This window comes from Oryzias latipes, chromosome 5 (genome assembly GCF_053564925.1).
Source record: "Oryzias latipes strain Hd-rR chromosome 5, Olatipes_Hd-rR_3.1".
Taxonomy (NCBI): domain Eukaryota; kingdom Metazoa; phylum Chordata; class Actinopteri; order Beloniformes; family Adrianichthyidae; genus Oryzias; species Oryzias latipes.
In genome coordinates this window covers 21,668,230-21,689,016 of record NC_136241.1, presented here as the reverse complement: position 1 = coordinate 21,689,016, position 20,787 = coordinate 21,668,230, and the positions used below count along the sequence as shown (strand labels likewise).

Below are 20,787 nucleotides of genomic sequence, written 5' to 3'. Positions count from 1 at the left end.
GCTTCCTGTGGTGCCCATAATTGAAAGCAGTTTTTTTGTAAATCTTTACCATCCATCCATCCATCCATCCATCCATCCATCCATCCATCCATCCATCCATCCATCCATCCATCCATCCATCCATCCATCCATCCATCCACCTAATTCCCTTTGAGGTTGCTGGAGCCTATCATAACCACTACTGGGTGAAGGTGGGGTACACCACAGGGCTATACAATCACTCACATTCACATATAGGGACAATATAGTGTTGCCAATTGACCTACATGGCTTATTTTTTGACTTTTTTGCCTAGTGCATGGATAAAACCCACACATGCATGAGGAGAACACACTAAAGGTCCCAGTTGGTACTTGAATAAGCTGTGAGGCAGAAATGCTAACCACTACACAATAATATCAATGGTTATTAGATTTGGAATGGAATAGTGGCTGTAATCATTTCAAAATCATGGGTTTGTGTTGTAGTTGCACAGGGCAGATGCAATTAGTGAAATGTGTGTTAGTTGGATACTAGTTTAGATTTTAAGATTGAACCAGCCACTGTGTGGTCCTGTGGCTGAACATAAGCCCAAACCATCACCCTTCCACCACTGTGCCTAGCAACAGGCATGCAGTGCTTTTGTCTATATGTAACTTTTTTTTTAATCATCAGCTTATTGTTTTATAGACTGGAACCCCCCCCCCCCCCCCAGCTCTTCTGAATTTATTGTACTGAATTTAATAAGCCTGCTTCTGTGAGGCAGTTACAAATAAACAATAAGACTTGGAGTGAGCACTTGAAGGTTTATAGAATTTCACCTGTTCAAATGAAGAAGGTTATTATGAGCCTGATTTCTTCATGCTTTCTTTAGCCACATACCTCAGAATATTAAAGAAAGAAAAGTAGTTCACTATGTTCCCGGAGGTGGTGGTCCTAATCCTCTTTGAAGAGCAGTCTTTGCAATTTTTCTTTCAGGGTCATCGACTCTCTCGCTGTCTGAGTGAATGGAACGTGAAAGCAACAATCTGCCTTTAAGCCAAAGAAGCAAACTTGTTGTGACAGAGGAGAGGTCAGCTCCACACAATCTTTAAAGATTCTCTCACGAAGAAGCCTGGCTGTGTGATCAAAGAGAAATATGGTCTGTCTTTGCCTCTTTACCATGTCTCTGATCAGTCATGCGGTGCTGTACTTTTATGTCCTGGCAGAAAGGTGGACTGAGGTGGAGCATGAGTGTGTGTGCTGTTCTTTACTGTGTCAGTCATGTTTATTCTTCTTGTCCTGCCATGCACTGGCCTGGTGTGTGCTCCACCCTCACTACCAAAACACATTTAACTCCGAAATCAGGGAAAATGAAGAGGTTGTCATATGGCTAAATGTATTAATCCTAAACTCTCAGGATAGAATTTGGGGTTTTCACCTCAACGAACCCGCCAGAGATATCTTTTTTTCACCAAATTGTTAGAATTTAAAAGAAAAGCGGGTTACCATTTGTGCTCCAACACAGCTGCAGCAGTAATGTGAACAATTGATAAGAGATTTTAAAACTATAAACAACTTTTAAACTATAACAGGTTTTTATGTTCTTTGGTTTTCATAATAGGAAGCTTCTGTATAAAATTAGCTTAAAAACTATTGATTTATTAAAAATAGTAAGTAATGTAAGAAAAATTGTAAAGATAGAAAATGAGAAAAGAAAGGATGGGATAATTATAGTGTTGCTCTCCTAATAAAAAGAGGTTTCAATGAGGTTTCCTAACCTTACATGAACAGTGTTAAAACAATTTGTCAGAGATTTCAGTGTAAAACACATTTGTTAAGGTAAAATATACATATTTAATTTATTTTGAATAAAATAAGAAACAATCCAAATATTAAAGCTGTGTCTTAAATTGTGACATTTTGGTTAATGGCATTTTCGAAATGAAACAAATGCTATACAGAATAATGAATACCACAGACATTGTACTTACAGACCCACTATATATATATATATATATATATATAAAGCTTAAAATTGCACTTTTGTGTATTTCTTTTTTCAAATATTTGTGACTCAGGAGCAGTTGAAAAAAGGCAGTTGGAAAACAGTCGGCGACAACTCAGAGGGGAATTTCCAATGAACTCCTGCCGCTCTGCAGAAACTATGTTTCAGAAAATGACACAGGTTTATTAATTTTGGCTAAAAACAGAATAATCATAATTAAGACAACTGGGAATGCTTTGAAAATATAGATGAGTGGAGTGGGACTTTAAAGGAGGCATTCTTGGATTTCTAGTTCAACTTTTTATCTTTTGTTACATAGAAAACAACTTTTATTTTACAATTGTATTTTGGTAAAGAGTGTCAGTTTGTGGCTTTGTAAGACTTGCCAAAAAAACATCACGAAAAACAAGACAGAAAACAAGATTTTCGGGTTGGTTATCCAAAGAAAGCAGGTAGAATTGCCAAAAAAAAGCTCATGAATTTAACTGAAACTTCTCTCAAACGCCCCTTCCCTCCCTTGAAAACAGCTTTAACAACAAAGATGGCTAATGAAGACCGCAAATAGCAGCAAAGTGAGGAAAAAACATTCAGTGGTAATTGTTGTCTGTGCGGCGGTATGGCTCCTTCACGCTCCTCGTCAGTGACCTTTCTCAAAGGAGAGCTTATTGCATTCATGTGGACATTGTTACAGAACTCTCATTAGCACAGAAACGCCACAAATAGCTGCTGGAGATTTTCAGAAAAACAAAGAGAGAAAAAAGTCACAGACAATGATACTAGCAAACATCAGTGAAGCTTTGAGCATTTTTTCTTCTGGTGGTGGCAGGTTAGGGATGTAATGAGTCGGTGACGGTCAGGAGTTTACTGGGCCGATTGATGCTTAATGAGTGAGAGACTGAGAGAAAGTTGAAAGGAGTACGGAAAAAGAAAAGATCGAGAAAAGTGGCCACATCTATCTTAACAAACGTCCTTTGATCTGTTTAGAAGAATGATGAAAGATGTGAACAAAAAAATTGACAAAAAGAAAATTTCTGTTTAGAAATACTCAAGTAATTACTGCAAACATATTGCACCGTAACATTGTAACTGAGGCTGCAATACCATATTAGGCAATACTCCAAAGCCCTCTTTTCAACTAACAGTGGGTTTGATGCACAGTATTCCCTCTGCTCATTGACAGGAAGTGATGTACACAGCAACACAAAGTGATGTATTTGAGCTCAGAGATCAGATTTCATCCCGGGAAGCTGTGGCGGTTGAAGCTAAATCACGGAGTTTATGGATGCGGCCTTCTGGCCATATGTCACAGCCACACCGAAGGCTTCGCCGCCTCGCATGTTGGCAATCAATCCCATCAGTTTCAGTCTTTGACACATCTGAGGAGCTTTGGTGTCTTCATTACCTGAGATGGGGGTGGGGGGGGGGGTGGACTTTCAGGAATTTTAACTGATATGGTTAAGATGTAGAAAGATAAACCATCTTTTTATGCAGAACACATAAAACATGATCACAAAATAGGATGTATGTATCAGCTTGAAGTTGATGTATTAAAATACATTTAAATCATAGTTTTTAGTGTCACAGGTTCTTATTCTTTACTGTTGACATCAAAGGTGTTAACGTTCAGGCACATCAGCCCAATTCAGTTCAGACCATTTTCTTAGTTTAATTAAAAAATGAGTCGGATTTGAAAGAGTTCTTGAAATAGGAAAAGGCCTGAACGTTATTACACATGTGAATTCCTATGAAAAACAATCATTTATTCCCCAATGTCTATGTAGTCATTCTAAACTTCATTTTAAAGAGAATACTGGTGTCATTTCCAGCCTCTTTAACCATTTTGTAGTGGCTAGACTTATAATGTTAAGGCTGAGTGTAATGTGAGTCTTATTTGTTTTAAGTATAGTTTGAACGCTAGATAAATGCATTTAAATAGGCGCTTTGGCTTCCGTGTTTAAGAGACTATGTTAATTATTAGGACGGTTTTCAGGCTCTACGTATAAAACGTACGTCCATAGAACATGCGTTGAAAGTTAAACCAGTTCAACTTTGACCGATCAGGGACTTTGATTTGATAGCGACGTCTGGATGGCGCCCCTCATATTCACGAAAATGACAACAAGTTGAAAATTGATCATGAAAAAAAATTAATGATAGCGGTTGGTGCCTGGCCGGAACTATGATAAGCCTTTCATCTATTGGAATAGAGCTGTGAAAGAAAACGTTTAGAACCAAGATTTGCAACGTACAACTGTAGGAACATGAGCTAGTATCGGTTAATGACAGTCCAGTGTGATCTCCATAAGCTAAAAGCATGTTTAGGAACCGGCATTTAGCGTATTCTGTAATATGCTTTACATGCCTGGTGTGAACGTAGCATTGCGTTCTCAAAAAAACAAACAAAAAAAAAGTCTCTGAAAAGAGAGGATCATTATAATAGTTACAAAAACATCATTGTGGAAATAGAGGACACACTACTACTAAGTATACAACAGCTTTTGCAGTCAGTTTTTTCTCTGACAAATGATTCCTTTGAACCATTTCTCCGTTTTAGGAAATAACATCAACTTCGTTTGAACTAAAACTTCCATAAGGAGCTTCTTTTCTTGTCAGTTTTAGCATGGCAACAAATGAAAAAATGTTCAATTCTTTGTCTATGTTTTGTCTTCTGTTTAAAAAGCTAAACATTTTCTTTACTTCTCTTTTCTCTTCTACTCTGATTTCGACTGATCTATGGACCACCCTAAGCTATCCTTCTCTCTTTCATATCCTATTATAACTTTACCCTCGGGTACTAACTTTAATGAAAAAGGAATGAAAGAAATCCCCAGCCCATCAGCTTGGTTAAAGAATTATTGGACATTTCAAGCTGCTTTAATTCAGGGGTTTCCATGTACAGGCAGGGCACATGCTGCAGACAGCTGTCTTTGAACCTTTGCCTGTTTGAGGCTGTTCGTGCTGCGGCTGGAGCCAAGCTAAAGGTGCACATGCACCAACAGAAAAAAAGGTCAAAGAGCCAAAAAACCACAAGTACAAGAGAGAAAAACACCAGATTTCATGTCTTTTTTCAGACAGCATGCTGTGAACATTGAACATTTTTAAATTTCATATAGTTTTTCATGTTTGCGTTTTTTTTGTTTTATAGTATTACTGAAAAAAGACAAGTTGAAATGGTCATCTCTTGCCGTTTTTACCTGATTCCTCTATGCTTTGGCACCTTTTTACAGGCTGTGATTTATTTCTGTAACTGTCCAACAAATTAAAAATATCACCCAAGTGCTTTGCGGTTTATTGCAATAGACTCTAAGAAACTCATCAAAATAATGGAGAAAAATGATTCAGCTGCTCACCCGTTCCCTCTCTTCCTGGGACGCCCACTGCTTCAATCTTTCGGCTAATAAATGTGTGCTCGGTGGGGATTATCCAGCGTACACACAACTTTGAGGTGGAGGTGGCAGGCTGGAGTGTGTGATGCCTGCTTCCCAGTGAGAGACGTCATTTCTGCATGGTGGTTTTCATCAGCAGCGAGATACAAGCACACACTCGCTCAACAACAACAATGCAAAGTGCGCCCTCACAAATGTCCTGTTTGTGTGTATGCAGTTGTGTACTTAATGGACTGAAAGACTCAAGGCTGATTGCTTCTTGAGCATCCACGTCTCATCAGAGAACTTGGTTGTAACAAAAAAGAAATCTGCATGGAGGAGTGCTTGTTGCTCGTGTGAGACTTGCAAGGCACTGCTGATTGCTGGTGATTTACTTTTTTGTTTTTATTAAAACTTTTTCTTAGTTCATGCTATCTTTTTTTACGTTTAGTATAAATAAAAAATCCAACCTAAGGACTTATTCCAAACCAGTCTGCAAAAAAAAAAAAAAGCCAAATATTGATTGCTGAATTCACAAGAACCTGTAAAATCACCAAACTAGGACACATGTCTTCAATATTACTGCTTTATACATGTAAAAGCCAGTTCAAAATGTTTAATTTTATCTGTTCTGAAGAACAGGACAGGGGTTAAATGTTTCTGTTTACTGGAGTCTCTTCTGAGGCAGAAGACTTAAACATGCAGCTTTTCACATCTTAAATATATTTTTTCCTAATGCCTTTCTAATTTGTCAAGTTTAATTCAGTATAACCTGGAGAGAAACCCAATAAAACCACATGAACAGTGAAAGATTCAGGCCAGTGCCCGGATGCCTGAATATCATTACTGTTTATAGAGAACAAACTTTATGTTCCATCCTAATGTGGTGATGTGTAACATTCAAGCCTTGTTAAGATAAGGTTATTAAGAAACATAAAAAGAAATAAAGATAATTTCCTTACATAGAATAAAAATAACAACTTGTGTACTTTAAATATGTTTATACAAGCATATAGTACATTTACAGTAATATACTTGTCTTAGATTGTATTACACTGTATTTAAGAATTAGACTGAGTGACCTCTTCTCCCTTGTATTCGAAATAGTAAGTACCCACTGGCTCCAAGCATTCGAAACATTCATTGACAGATTCTCCAGATCTCACTTTTGCGTGGTAGGACCTCCAACAAGGTCACTCCTGATTGGCAAGAGTGGTTGCCATAGAAACAATATCTCAGACCTACTTGGACCAATCACTACTTTCTGAAACATCTGGCTCCAACATGGCGAAGTCCACATGACTAATGACTGCTGAATTGACTTAATTTCATTGGAGCCAGTAGTAAGCCATTTTCTATGGGTGACGTCACACTGACTCAGTCCAGTTCTTATATGCAGTCATTGGATCAGACACATGTTGTGCTGTCTTAATTCAGCCAACACTATTGGAGTCCTTCATACCTGCTGGATTCGAATCAAGTAATCAGTTGGTTTACTCAAAAACATGTGCCCCGGAACTTGCTCTCCTTTCCCCGTGATTTAGAAGTAATTCAGGTCTGCTCAGCATAATAAGAGCTGAAAAGGAGCAGATTGTTTGTGTACATGTGAGGAAACCGCAGAATGTGGAGTAAACGTGTTTGTCGGAGCAGAAATGTGTGCGTCTTGTGTGGGTTGGAGTGAATATTTTTGAGCTCATTAGGAGAAGGCAGCAGACTTCAGTAACCTCTCTGTTCTTTGTCCACTTTCTAACCACTGATGAGAGCTGCAGAGGAGGGAGGAAGGCAGAAGAGGTGCATGCAAATTAGTGAGAGAAAGGAGAAAAAAAACAAGCAGAGCGTGATTAAAAAGAAAGACAAGAACACAAGGAAAAAAACAGGGTTAGAAAGCAAAAAAAAAAAAAAATCAGAATCTCGAACAGATATATTAAAAGAAAAAAAACATTCAATGGATTGGATAGAGGAGCAAAAGTGAAAACATTTTGAGATAAAAGAAAAAACAGTGATGAATCAAGACAAGGTAACAAACCGGGATAAAGTGAGCTTAGACAAAAAGACACACATTTAAGGAGAGTGATGTGAGATACTTCAGTCTTTGTTTCTGCATATTGTGTTTGCTTTGACAATAAGGGTATCTTCTCCACCTTTTTAAAATTAAACTGAAAGAAATGAATGCATAAATTAAAATCTGCCGGCAGAATTCTTTGCCAGCCCAAAGCTCAATCTTATGTGTTTTTCTTCCTATTGAGATTTATGAATGATAAATCGAGCCTGTCCTTTTCTTTCTGCGCCATGGCGATGGAAGGGGGCCCGACATTTACTCTGGGATAAAAGCCACAATGATGAGAGCTTTGTGGAGCTTTTATGAAAACGCACTCGCTCCCTCATGAAGGCGTTCAGTAATATAAACATGTCATTTTCATTTATCAGGGCTGATGGCAGAGTTCAAGATTTGCATATTGTGTAGACTGCTTTAAAGTTGCTGAAAAGTTGGATCAATTTAGATTTCATCAGCAGGATGAAGCATCAGCAAGAAGTAAGGTTTCATTCTGTGTGTCACATTATACAAAGTGCTATATCATTTTCTTATCAATTCTCAGTCTTTAAAGAAAGGTGAGTGGAGAAATACAGCATGTAAAAGTGACCACCTAGTCTTGACATTCAGAAAAAAGGAATTTTCAAATTGATGTTTCATACTGTTTTTTCCATACTTTACAGGCAAAAGGAGTTTTTCTCATATTTTTAGTCAGCACGTTTTACACTGCAAAATGCTTCAGCTCCAAACTCCAGTGAATGCCTTTTATAGCACTCACTGTTGTTGAGCTGATTCAGAACGGGGGCAGGTTTGAAGGAGAAGAAGTTTTGTTACTTCAGGTTTTTGATGAGGAAGAAGAAAAATAAAGGAGAAAGCCAAAAAGGTAGCATTCAGGTCAGTTCTGTCCCTTTTTTATGTTCAGCATGCACCCCCCCCACACACACACCCCTGCCTCCTTTGTCCATGTCACTTCAAATGTTTGACCAATCACATAAAGCTTGTTGCACAATGGACTGAGAAGTTTCACTGGGGGGTCTTTTTTATAGAACCCTGGACATGACATTAAAATACTAATAACATAATAACACAGACTACTAATCTGTGCCCAAAAAATATTAATTTATGGCCACAAATGACTAATTTGAGGGATTGATGTGTGTGTGTGTGTGTGTGTGTGTGTGTGTGGGTGTGTATATATGTATGTAAATGTCATGTCCAGGGCTATGAATATGTTAGAGAAGTTGCTGGAGCTTCATATTGGACTTCAAAACAGCTGTTGAGTTTTAAAAATGTGTAATTAGTTCTGTGGGTTGAAAATAATAATGAATATAATAATAATTATAAGATAAAACTTTTTATTTTTATTTTTTGCATTTTTAGTTTAAACATTGTAAAAGATAAATGACTCAAAGACTTCTTTCAATCTCTACAGAGTTGCACATCTTTCTCTTGAATGCAAACAAGACTTAATAAATTACATTCTACTGTTTGTGTTTCCGTCAATACTCCTCCATTAAACTGCTAAAGTAAAAGTCACTGTTGCTGTGTGCTTATCCTTGAACACAGAATTACTATAATTAAGAAAAGCCTTATGCTCCTGTAGCTACAATTTTTCATACCCACTTTATTGTTTATTTTAAAACATGAAGTATACCAGAGATGAATAAAAAAACTCATAATCAAATAGACAGCTGAACGGCAAGACTGATACTCAATGCAGTGTCAGAGTAACATTTGGAAATTTAAAATTGTTTTTTTTTTTACTTTTGTTTTGGCATTCACTTGACTATGATCTGCAAGAAAAACTTAAAATAAAAAATTAAAGAGAAATAAAAAAGAATATAGCAGCTTCAAGTATTTAAAGTAATTTAAATTATGGAGATAATGTGGTTTGAACAGGAAATAATCCTGACTGGAAAATAATTAAACATAAGGGAATCTTTCCAAATATTTTGTTGAGACCATTATTTAACTCTTTAATAACAACATTAAAAATTGTAGATCTTTTACAAAAACAACAAGACAGTTAACTGTGTTTTAACAGTTTCAAACTTTACCCTTACTTTCCATCTCGCACAAAAATCCCCCTTGGGCTGACTAAAACAATTTATTTTTTACATGCTTGAAAACAAAATATAAAATTAAGTGCGGCAGCAACATATTATGCCAGTTTCTTTTTCTAAACAGTATTAGAACTAAAATTTGAACATGATAAAGTGATTGATTATTTACAGTTCAGGTCTTCCTTTCATTCCCTTCTTTAATTTCTTCCAGCATGTTCCCACTTCAGTTTCCCATCATCCTGGATTAGTGCGAACCACTTGATATCACATTGGACAATACAAATTGGCTCCCACGGAGCAACAGAACAAATGATCACCAAGGGATACAGATCATTTTTATTCTTTGAAATCTGAACCATAAAATTCAAAAATCATAAGCCCTGCAAGGGGTTTCTTTTTTAGTGATCAAGGGAAAATGTTTTAAAGAGAGATTCATCTTCAGAGATGAGATAAAAGATGAGACCCACAAGGTACGATCACTCGGGACATCGAACCCTTTTGAGGAGTTTAAGCAGAAGATGTTTCCTTTTGTGATTCAATCGGACTTTTATGGGTATAATTGGCTGGGTGACATTATTCTAACGAGCAGCCGCATTCAGGCTTTTAATCTGGGCCCTCCAGCATCTCCCAAGCTTTCCTCCACTTTTGCAGTCACAGCGACTTCTTTTAATCTGAACATGAATTCACTCAGTGCCTCCCTCCATGTCTCTGTTTCCATCTCTTCTTCCAGGTCACAGCCTGGATCTCTGCTTGTCGCTCTGTCATTTTCAGCCAATTAGTGGCTGGCTTAAGGTGCTTAACCTCGAGCCCCACCATCAATTGGCTCATTATGTTGCTCCTTTGAATCCGTCTTTCTCAGCTTCTCTCCATCACTTTTTGTCTGTCTTCTGGCTTTCGTGTTCCTTTTTTCATCTGTTTCTATTCCTGATTGACTTCGGTTACATTCTAGAACCATTTTGTGATTTGATGAGATAGTCTGTTCATCTTCTGCTCCCTTCTTTTCTTTTGTGTTACTTTTCAGCACCTTATTCTGCAACCCTCGGTCCTCTGTGCCCCCAAACCTTTTTCCTCAGAATGCCACAACTCAATTGTCCCTTCCTTTGCCTGCAGGCATCGATAATATTAATGAAATGGGATTCGAAATAGATTTTCTTTCTGCTTTGTTTTGAATTACATTACTACACAGTTCTGGCCCAGTGTGTTTCTCTTCCTGCAGGTTTTGATTTCATATGGATTCATTCTGAATCTTTCCTGCTGAAAGAATGCAGCTTTAACCCTTATAGATGCTGCAATGCTTGTAATCACTCCACAGCCTCAGCAGGATGTGATGCTTTTTGACCCCTAAGTTGATCAATAAAGCAACTGATTCTCCCTCACCATGCTGAGATCTGCTCAACAATTGCTGCAAAACCAGAAACTATGACACTGCCTAAGCTTCAGAGCTTCAGTCTCTACTCCTCTGTGAGGGACCAAAGATTATCAGACATTGGAGAACTTTTTAGCACAATCTGCAACTCGGAGTCAAACATTTGTATTCAAGGCTATTAGGATGCATTTAGTAGCTTATAATAAGTGAGCTAAAACTGAAACAAAAAACTTTTAAAACGAAAAGTTTTACTTATTTATGCAAACCTAATTTTAATGGGATGAGTTAATTTTGAGCAATATTTTTGGTAAACCAATTTTGAATGCTAATGTACAAACCCAGACTCGTTCTCATTATAAATCGTTTTTGTAAACAATGATCACAACAAAATTTAATTTTAAAATGAAGCAGAATAATTTTTTTCAACCCAGTCAAACCTGCAATTATAGCCCATACTAAAGGACTCTATATAAATGTTTCATATTTGTTCATTTTCTGTTTCATTTCGGCTTGACTGAATGTCAGCTGAATGATAAATGGATAAATAAATGAAAATAAATTATGCCTAAAAAGTATAAATGGCATCTCAATTGCACCTTTAAAAATCTTAAATGACATGGCCTTTTAATCTTTCTTTATACTGAAACGAGTATTCACAAGTTTTTACACTATGCAAAAATAATTAGCATTTAATGTCTTTTTTCTTTTAACCTTAAAAGTCAAGAGTGCTCTGACATTTGTGAAGGGCAGTCGCCATAAATGTTTTTTGATGCAGTTGTCTTTCCAATCACCATGTTGATGAATATTAATCAAAAGCTGCACTGCATCATAAAGACTTGTCTGGCCAATCAGAACATGTGTAATTATTAGGTTTAGAATAAAAACGACTACAAATTAAGTGAACTACGCCCACATTTCTGTGGTGTTTAATAAAAGGGGGGAAAAAAACAGTAAAAGAAATTTGTTTAAAGGTTTTCTAACTTCTAATAAGAATGTGTTATTAGAAGTTAAATGTTTCGCGACTTCCAATAACATTTTTTAAGGTAAACTTACAGGGCTACAGAAAAACTTTTAACTGTCTTTAATAAACGTATATTTTTCCATCTGAAAAGTTAATAAACAATCTTTAGTTGATTTACTTTTTTCTGTTTTTTAGTTAATTATTTAAATATGGAAATTGGTTTTATTATAAACTGATAAAAGTTAGGATTGTAAAAAACAAATTTTTAATAATAAAGAAGCTGTAAGAAGCAACCAAAATAAAGTCACAGTCCATCTAATCATTATCTACTCCACATACTTTCAATTCAGTTCAGCATAAAATGTTCGCTTTGCAATTACGATTATTCCAATACAATTCATTGTAAAGATACCAAATCTTTGTAATAAAGTCAGTCGTGATGTTTTCTTAAGTTTGTTCCAGCTGTTTTTTGCTAAAAGCAGGGTCACTGTTGACAGGTCGCCAGTCCCCACATACATCAGGTGGCACATTCACTTTTCAACACACTATCACAAGTTTTCATTCATTTTTAATGCAAAGTAGATACATCAGTTTAAGAATGTTGGTGCAGGCTGGAAAGACCCCCCCCCCCCCCCCCCCCCAACAATGTCTGTATGATCATGGTGAGTCAACAGTCATCGCTTTAAAAGCCCCACACAAATCAACTTGCCTGTTATCTTACAACCATAAAGTTTTTGTATCTTTTTTGTTTAAATAGGTTTTGATTCAAAGTTCAATTCAGACGTTACAAGTTGCATTTTAACTCTCATGGCTGATTCCATGCTGAGAGGCGTAATTAAAATCCACTAAAAGGCATCTGCTACCAGTCGATATAATCCAATTTATCCAAGATGTGGAGCTGCGGGGGGTCGCTTTGTCTGCTGCTGATTTTGTGTGATGCTGGTGCGTTACTTTTTGTTTTTTTCCCTGCTGCTTGTAAACTCCACAGTTGTCTACATGAGTAGATGTTTGTAACATTTCTACCCTGACAAGATGTACTCTGAGAGGGCTTGTTTTTGGTTAAGTGTGGGTGAGCAATGAGCCACTTTAATGAGTGCAGAAGCTGTCTGATAATCTGACACTGAGGCGGTTTGAGGTAGTTTAGTAATAAAAAGTTGCTGACATAATTTTGTTTTTATCACACACACAGATGTGTGTTTGTGTGTTTTCGGTTGCAGGTTGGTTGCCGTTACTGCTGAGGAGCAGAAACGTAGATAAAAACGCAGCCTCTGCAACATATCAGCAGTCTTAGAAGTACTGCTGAGGATATATAAAAGCCTCGGGTGTGTGTACATGTGCATCTGGGTTGTATTGCTGGGAGTTAGTTTATAATTTCTAGGATTAACTTGCTTCTAGCCTTTGGCTCAGGTAGTTCCAGCAGTAAGCAATTTCCCTCCAAATACATGTACATTTATAGGCTACATAGACGCAAACATCACACACAGCCTTGAACCAAATGCTGTCCCTGCCGTGCTTCTCCCAAAGGGAGGCTCCAGGTCTTCTGACACTCATTCATCTTCTTCTCTGATCTCTCTTTTTAAAGGTTTTAGCTTTTTGGTTGTCTTTTGAAAGTAGAAAACCATATCAAATACACAGAAAAAAAGAGAGCAGCTTAAAGAGGTCATGGACAGAGGAAGCAAAACAGAGTTTTCTGTAACAAACATCATCTTAGAGCCTCGAAAAATCCTTTTTCAATCATTTTTGCCAGGTCAAAATAGAAGCAACATGAGTACCTGCTGATTTTTTAAAGTATATAATGGTTATTTAATACTCTGCATAATTTTGGATGAACTTTTAGACTTTGTAGAATGAGAATAAGCCTTGGAGGCAAGAATAGGGAATTGTTGCAGCAACTGCACAATCCTCATTAAATGTCAAACAATAAATATTCTAGGCTTTAAATTCTTTGGTTTTAAAGTCCCACTCTGATCATATTTTGATCTATTGTAAAACGTTCCAAGTAGTCATTTCATGGTTATGCCGTTTTCAGACAATATATAAAAAAAATAAAAACTGTGTTGTTTTCTAGGATATAGTTTCTGCAGGATGACAGTAGTTCATTAGAAATTTGCCTCTGATTTGTGGGAGGGATTATTGGTGCAGTGCCCCCACCTCCCGTCACCCATCTGTTTACACTTTAGCTTACAGCCCCTCACAGCCCAAACCTAAATTAAAAGGGGCAACAAAAGTGGCTAGCAATATTGGTGCTGTACAGCTTAGACCCAAATGCCAGCGCAGACGAGGAAAACAAAGACGTACATAGATCTAGTCGTCTGCAAGTGGATGCATCAGAATGTAGGGGAGCAGGGAGCTCGTGGCCCACCCAACATTTTTTGCTTGCTCTTGATTAACAACAGTTTGAATGATGAAAGACTCGAAATTCAAATGTATGTATAATTTTCCTAACATGTCTTTCATCACCAGAAAAATCATACTAGAAACATGATAAAAACACAGCAAAAAAAACCAAAACAATACTCATCTCTGTGCATCTTTAAACAATTTACCAGACAATGTTTTTCTAATGGTAATTATTTTTATTTCTCTGGTAGACTTTCCACATGAAGCTGTGCTCATTTTTATTTTTCTGTCAACAATATTCAGAAAAATGTTTGTCAAAGTTGCGCAATAGTACATTTTAAGTTTTGATTTAGTAAAGTCTTTTTTTCCCCACCAATTTCAGATTGTCTCATTTCTTCCCCAATGGTGGCTTGCTGTATGATTAGCTGTTGCCTAAATATATATACTATATCATTGATATGTAATATCTAATATAATATTTTGGTATTAAAAATCCATCCATTTAATATAAAATTGAAAAAAGCCTACAGACAAAAGGCAGTAAGTTAAAGCAGAAGGTCTTGAACAGAAGCAGCCAAAACTGAATGAAGAGAGACAGAATGCTAAAAAAAAATTAAATAAAAATAACCTGCATGCCAACTTAGGGGGTAAAGCAGGAGAGAGAAAAAATGAAATTGAAAAAACAAAACACAAAACAGAGCAACACGAGAGGATAGTAACTGTAAAGAAGATTGATTTCTGCTCCTCCTCTTCCTCTCCCTCTCAGTGGAACGGCTCCCTAAAGTCTTTGGAATAATGGCTCCATTTCTGCTGCTCATTTGTCAGATTCAGGAAGGCATCCCAAAACACAATGCCTCACAGGGCCTTCAACTGAACTAGAAATCTAGCTGCTAAACATCCAGCAGGCTCTTAAGTACTTCCAAAGACAGAAAAATAACTTTATCTGTACCCCAGGTGAAATCAACTGGGACTTTTCCTATCCATCGACATACAGACTTGTTATCCGGCATTGTGTAAATGATCAAAGGCGCCTCATCCTGGAGTAGTAGTGAAGTCAAAGAAAAGTCAAACGTGGTGCTTGAAGGCTTTGGTTTGGACATGAAACACTGAATTTGTACAGTGGTACATGATATTTGAGTAGCTTCCGTTTCTGTCTTCCACAACACCCTGCAGAGTTCAAGAGACTTGAGGAACACACACAGATGTGGCAAAAGTTACTTCCCCTCTCTTAAATGTATCCGTTTATTTGCTAAACATATGAATAAAAAATAGCATACATATTTTCGCATTTTTTATTTACAACTTGAAATGATTGTGCAACAGATAAGACAAGAAAGAGAATTTAACACACAAATTTAACAAACAAAGTGCAATACATGTTAATTCAATGTAACGCAGTAAATGCAATGAAGAGAAGAGGAGCACAAACAACGGATATGAACAAGACTGCAGGTCATGTTAATGCTCTAACATCTGGTTTACTGTGACATGAGTGTTTAGGTGGGATGCTCAGACCGTTGAAGCGCACCCTCGACAGCTGGTCAGTCTGCGTGAGCTCATGATGGCCAATAGTGCCAGAGCATGATGGGGTACGGGTGATGGTGAGGGCTGTTGATCTCAGTGGCCCCAGAGTGCAGCAGCCGAGTCTGCTTAACAAAAGAGAGTAGGAGAAAATGAATTAAAGGAGCAGATTTTACACTAAAGTGAATAAAGCCATTGCTGGCTTTAAGTACTATGGCCTGTTTCATATCAGCCTAAATCATGAAGCTCAAACATTGCAACTCAATTTTCTTTTTTAGTTTTCAAAGTTTTTTTATTAGCAGAGAAGATGTTTGTTGCCTTTCATAGTGTCTACACCTCCTCCTTAAAACAATGACTGCAGCCGCTTCTATGTGAGATGTGCCAGTTTCCACCTGCCAGTCAGGTTTGAACATGTTTTTGTACACTCAAACTTTTAGGAAATCAGGCTGTCTATTTAGTGTTGTCCACTTTTTAATGCTTACCCTTTTTTAGATTCCCGTTTTGTTCAACCAAAACACGGTAAAATGTTATTAGTAATCTATCTGCTGTCAAACCAAGTGTAAATTATCTTACCGTGGTTTAATAACCCACACATTGAATTCAAAGAAAGACTAACTTTGTTCACTTGTCAAGTTACACCGCAACAGCTGTTCTTTGAAGTTTAAGGTTTTTATAGGTGGAAACCAAAATGCCCTTTGGCCAGTTTTTGTCACTGTTGTCCTTTTGATATCAATGGGCACCTCTTTGGTCCTACACCAGGAGAGGGACTTCATATCTGGCTGCAACATGCCTTCACTGTTTGGCTGTGTCACATTGGGCACCAGCTGTGCCTCCTACAGTGCCCTTTCACACCAAGTGATGGCTAACATGCCAAACCTTGACCGGTCCTGATTAATGAGGACAGCAGCCGTGCCCACTGCTGGGAATATGTCCCAGTGGAAGCACACAATTGTTCTTCCTCCACACAGACATGTTTTTCCCATCTGTCAGCTGGCATGTTTTCTCATTCACCGGTTTCTCCAAAGAGCCTTCATGGAGCTTTTAAAATAAAGAATCGCATTATTATTATTTTTTTCTTCTTCTTCTCAGAAATTGATAACAGTTTTCAGGAAAATCAAAAGATCATATGAAGGAGAGATTAAAATGGATGGGGGTAAAGAGGAATGCACAACGCTTAGGAGTTGGATGAAGGGAAGAAGAGGAGAAAGAGAGCGTAAATCAGATGGATGATGGGACAAATCTGGTATTTGTCATGACCAAGGTCGACCTGGGAGACAGAGTCATCATCCTGACGACGTAAACAAAGTTATAATTCAAAAAAACGTCTCCCAGCAGTCCCCATTCACATCAGTCTCTCTGCATCAAGCCTACATCTTCTGCAGCTTTTCATTTTAATTATTTTCATCCTGAATCTGCATCCTTATGCGAATGTTTCGAAGTTTGCTCTGGTTTGTAGTAAAAAAAAACAAAAAAACTTTTCATGTCCTTCTGTCATTTAATTCTGCCTTCATCTCTTTTTGATAGCGGAAATAATCAATCTGCTTAAATTGAGTTTATTTTAGAAGTAGTCAGATTAACTGAAAGATTAGACACTGTTGGATTAAGTGATTGGTGGAGGTTGTTGGCAATAAGGATTTAGTTGTCAGCTGGCAAAGGTTTTTTCCTCCATAATACACAAACAAGATTTAGCTAAAACGGTTTGGGTCTTTTCAGAAACAAGAGTCATTGCTGTGACAGGACTTTTGAAAAATTGCTGTTATTGAGGAAAACTGGTTGTTTAATTTGCTCTCTGCCTCCACGATGAACGATTATGTCTGTGTATCTGAGTTTATTACATGTGCAACGTTTGATCTGTTTAAAGGTGCACGGTTACAGCTAATTCACGTTAGATTTTAACTCTGAAATGGGATCCTTCTCAGCTTTCATCAAATAGACATTCATAATGACTTTGCTAATTTGGTCTACTCTGAAATTCAACAAAAGCTTCTAATTACATCCACAGTTTTCAATTGTAAGGATACATTATTACATCATACATTACTACATTTTATCCAATATCCTGTAGTCAACATGCCAATATTCAAGGTATTACTTGTTAGAGAAAAAATAAATAGATTGACTGTTATGCACTCCTAGAAATAATTTCTACTGGCAAAATATGATCAGAAAAAGGCAACATTTTTATGCTTTTTGTGTCAGTCCAAGGTGGTCCAAAGATGGAAATCTCTAAAATGTAGTGAAAATACCGAAGCGAACGAGAATTATTTCCTCACAAGATTGCACTTGTAAGAATGCAGTTGAAAGTTTTACAGGGGTCCTTCATCTGTAACTTAATAATTTGCTGACCAATTCAGAAGTGGTTGTTTACTTTGCACATTTTACAAGCCCAAAACTTCTATCTCTTCAAGTTCAAATGAGTGCACAGTAAACACGACCTCTATGTGTTACTGTCACAAACACTGTTGCTGAGCCACGCTCCAAATGAAAAACTTCTCATGTTAAAAGACGACTTTGCTGATGGTAGTTTTTCCCCATAAGTCATTATTCGCAAAAATATGTTCGCTGTGTGTCAATTTTGGAGTTCGTGAAGGAGGCTTAGGCATACTATGAATCTAAAATGACTGAAAGTGGTTCCTCAGACTTGACTTACTTTATTTAAATCATTAATGAAGTCAACTTTTATCATGATCATTACATTGGTATCTTTACTATGCGAAATATTTTTAGAAAAAGAAAATACTATATTTTCAAGGATCAGGAAGATAAAAAGTTATGTAGTCATGCACATAAACAGTTGGATTTATCTCAGATGGATCATCCGAAGGTCCCGTTGTCTAATCATGTCTTATCTTTTAATAAGTAGCTTGTTTGAACAATCCCATAATATGCTTAACTGGACTCATTTAGGTTTGTTGATCAAAAAAGGCCATATCTTGATCTTCTGATGAAAACAATTCTTCCATATGAAATTATATGCATTAACAAAGTATATCTATTTTTGTCAAAGCACTACATTTAATGTAAAAATTTAAGAAGAGATTTAAAAACAAACAACCATATGACATGGTACTTAACAATACCATGTCATATGGTTGTTTGTTTTTAAGAATGTTATTGATCCTACAAAGGGGAAATTACCTGGTAACAAGGAGAACAAAGTCAAAATATTTTTTCTTAATTTTTATCATCTAGAGTGAAAGTCAGAACAGGTGAACAAACTCACTGATTTGCTTGAAGATGACTGGATTTCTCTTAAAAATCACTAAAACTACAAATAAATTGGGTTGACATATTTGCTTTAAGGTTTACAGTCTTGAACACCTTTACATTTCTACAACAAAGGGGAAGGATCCTTTTCTGATATGATAAAGAAAAAGATGTTTATTTCTGAGCCAACCTTTTTTATTTCCCTTCCTGTGAAGTTTGTTTTTCTCCCATAAATAAAGATTTTATTTTTTCACTACAGGGACGTGGATAATTCAGGTCTTCTAATCATGCAGTGACCTGTTTCTGTTGCCGTCGTTAGCTAATACAAAACTAATTAGGCAGAGACAAAAAAATTGGTCCCAACAAGCTTGTTAGTGCGTTCGGTCATGGTACACAAACCCCTAGAATGAGAGCCTAACATATGCTTGGAACGTTGCTGCAAAGGTGTGTGTTTGTGTGTTTGAGTACACGTGAGCAAGTCTGTCTGAGCTTTTGCGTCTCCGTTTAAGAATTTTTTGTGTTAAGTGTGTCAATGAGTGGCCTTCCAACACTAAATAGAAGTGACTGCGACATCATGCAAAGCGGTGACAGTAAAATGGTGTATTTGTGAATTATAGCAAAGATCGCACAGTTTAATTTAATTCAAGTCAGCTCATTTATGTTGTCCCTGCACAGCTAAAGTCATCTCAAGGCTTTTTGCAAACAAATGATAAATGACTCGCATTTGCATAGTACCTAATGAAGCTTAATCAGTTAAAAGGTTTCGTGTAGAGAGTCAGAGTGTGCATGCAAGTGTCTGATGAGGAGAGATGAGGACGTGACCAGCAACTGTATTATTCCAGGGGGGTTGTGACTCAATAAACTAGTGGGGCAACTAGCATTAAAAAGGCAGAAGGAAACAACCGTCAATACAGCTGATACACACATTACTTGGGTAAAGTAGATTTTACAATGGATATTCATGTAAGCAAACAGCAGCAGCTCAGAAAAGGTGTCAAATCTCAGGTGGTGGACAGGACACATTTACGGCTTTTGGCTTGGAAAAGTCCCATAAAATTTTACAACACAAATCTGTGCACTCTGTCTGTACTGAATGCTCCTTCACAAGGTTTTTTTTTGTTCATCTACAGCTTTAACTGCGGATTTATTTTTAACAACTGAGTTTTTTGGTAGTATATCATGCAATAACTTTGTGCAAGCTCTGGGTGAGATTTGCTTTTAAACTAAAATAAGATAAAACAAAGACATTATTCAGCTAAAATATGATCAAATCAAAATAATTATTCCAAATACTATCCAATAAGTTACTAAAACTACATCATCTCTAAACAAATACACTGGCCAAAAATATAAACGCAACACTTTTGTTATTGCTCAAATTTTTTATGGTATGAACTCAAAGATGTAAAACATTTTCCACATACAAAAAATAACCAGTTCTCTGAAATATTGTTCACAAATCTGTCTAAATCTGTGATAGTGACCACTTCTCCTTTGCCAAGACAATCCATCCCACCTCGCAGGTGTGCCATATCAAGATGCTGATTAGACAGCATGATTATTGCACAGGTGTGCCTTAGACTGGCCACAAGAAAAGGCCATTCTGAAATCTTCAGTTTTGTTATATTGAGGGGGTCAGGGGACTCAGTCCCTCTGTCCAAAAACATGCTTCATAGGTTAATTGATTCCTCCAAATTGTTCAGAGGTGTGACTGTTAGAGTTCATGGCTGTGTGACTGTGGTCCTGCATCAGACTGGCGACCTGTCCAGGGTGTCCCATGCCATCGCTTGCAAGGGGGATAGACTCCGGCAGCCCTGTGACCCCGAAAGAGAACAAATGGATTCAAAGATGAATGAATGAGCACTTATAGAATCTATTGACGACTTGAAGTGAAGAATGTGGTGATTTTGGACTATACACTTCAAAAAACCCTGCATCTGAAATTGAGAAATACACAACAAAATAG

At 37.1% G+C, this 20,787-nt stretch overlaps 1 protein-coding gene across 17 annotated transcripts in view; it reads left to right on the top strand.

Annotated features, from left to right (window-relative positions):
• ptprt (protein tyrosine phosphatase receptor type T) overlaps positions 1-20,787 on the top strand; it is a 311,398-nt gene that overhangs the window by 103,208 nt on the left and 187,403 nt on the right. The gene's annotated exons all lie outside the window — the stretch shown is intronic.